This window comes from Elephantulus edwardii, unplaced genomic scaffold (genome assembly GCF_000299155.1).
Source record: "Elephantulus edwardii isolate Elephantulus edwardi_28Jun2011 unplaced genomic scaffold, EleEdw1.0 scaffold00022, whole genome shotgun sequence".
Taxonomy (NCBI): domain Eukaryota; kingdom Metazoa; phylum Chordata; class Mammalia; order Macroscelidea; family Macroscelididae; genus Elephantulus; species Elephantulus edwardii.
In genome coordinates, this window is record NW_006399772.1 from 9,550,747 (window position 1) to 9,552,538 (window position 1,792).

At 45.4% G+C, this 1,792-nt stretch overlaps 1 pseudogene; it reads right to left on the reverse strand.

Annotated features, from left to right (window-relative positions):
• The window catches only part of LOC102867232, a 3,268-nt pseudogene extending 1,830 nt beyond the window's left edge, over positions 1-1,438 (reverse strand).
• Between the last annotated feature and the right edge of the window lie 354 nt (positions 1,439-1,792).

The window sequence follows — 1,792 nt, forward strand, 5'->3', positions numbered from 1 at the left end:
CAATGAAGGAATGGAATTCCAAAATCTCTGTAGATGTTCATTGAAATGAAAAATAAACAACCTAAATTTAAAAACAAACAAACAAACAAACAAACAAAAAGACATAGCATTTGGTGGAGGGAGACACAAGAGAAAGTGCCTCTAGAAGGAAGTAAAGGAACCATTTGGGGGGGGGGGATCAGAAAGTCCTAACCATTTGTAAACCATGATCATTGTAGTTTTTATTATACTAGAATTCAGAAAATTAATTTCCTACTCATTTGACTTTTTTTCTTGGTAATGGAATAGTTCACTTAGAAGTTAGAGAACTGAAATTAAAAGCATTAGAAGAAAAAAAAAACCTATAGTTCTTTTTCTTCAGCCTGCAAAACCAGTTGCTTAGCCTTTGAATTCTGTTTCCTGTCTTTAGTTATGTAGTTTGAGCTGTCTGTTTACCAGAAGAGGAAATGCATCTATCCTACATGCTGGTGAAGCTGGTTCTCTAGTCATATGTAAACAGTATCTTAATCTGCCTCTTTACCAGGAAGAGAACTGGGGCCTTCCTGAATTACTGATACATAGATGGGAATTGTCCTTTTCAGATGTAGAAATTACCTTTTTTTACTAACAAAAGTGCATCGTTAAATGAGCTGGAGTTCACCCTAGTATATAAGGCCATGACCACTCCCAGACAGGGAAGGCAGTCTCAGAGGTGACTGGCTATCTCCCAGATCTGTGTAATAAAGTGCATTTATGAATATTGCAGTCCATTTGTCTTTTTTTTTTAGCTGTTGCAAAAAGCTTTATTGCTTCATTTGGTCCAAGGCTTGGGCGAAGGGCTCCTGGGTGGATAAGATTCTATATCAGGGTGGGATAGAGAAGCTTGCTGCTGAGGGCAGGGGGACGCAGAGGTTTCCCCCTGCAAGTCCCCGTAGACCCCTAGTTGTGCTGAGGGTGAGACGCTCAAAGAGATCCTCGCCCAGCCCAGTCTGTGGGCCACCCAGTCTTCTAATGTTGGCAGATGGTCACCCATCTTCTTCAGCAGTTTCACTTCCTCATCCAAGAAGTGGTTCTCCAGAAAGTCACAGAGATGGGGGTCAGTGTGGGCGGAACCCACGGCGTGCAGATCCAGAAGGGCCTGATTTAGGTTCTTCTCCAAGGCCAGCGCTGCCTGCATGGCATCCAGGGTTTTACCCCACTCATCCTGGGATGGCTTCTGGATGAAGAGGACTAGCCTGCCGCGCTGGTTTTGCAGCTTCAAGAGCAGCTCGGCACCCTCGCGCTTCTCCTTCGCCAACTCACGAAAGAAGTGTCCCACGCCTTCCAAGGCCACATCATCACGGTCAAAATAAAAACCCAGAGAGAGGTAGGTGTAAGAGGCCCGCAGGTGCAGGGTGACCAGATGGTTGACGCCAGTTTCTGCTTCGGCGGAATAATTTTGACGGATCTGAGAGCTCATAGTTGGTCAAAGTTTTGGAATGAACAAAAAAAAGGTGTTAGCTGGTCCCGAAAATAGGAGATGGTTGAGGTTACGCCTGGGGGTGAAGTTGGAGGGTAGTCAGAGGCTGGAAGGCGGAAAGTCGCTGGGTCAGTTCCGTCCAAACACTGCTGAAGCAAGAGACAGATCCAAGGGACCGCTGGGGAACTCACAGTCCATTTGTCTTATTGGCAACTGACTACGGAAAGAACTCTTGCGCTCAGTAACACTTCCACAGTTGTTGCACCATTTTATACTTCCACCAGCAGGGAATAAGGGTTCCAATCTCGCCACAACCTTGTCAACACTTATTGTTTGCTGTTCTGTTGAACTTTG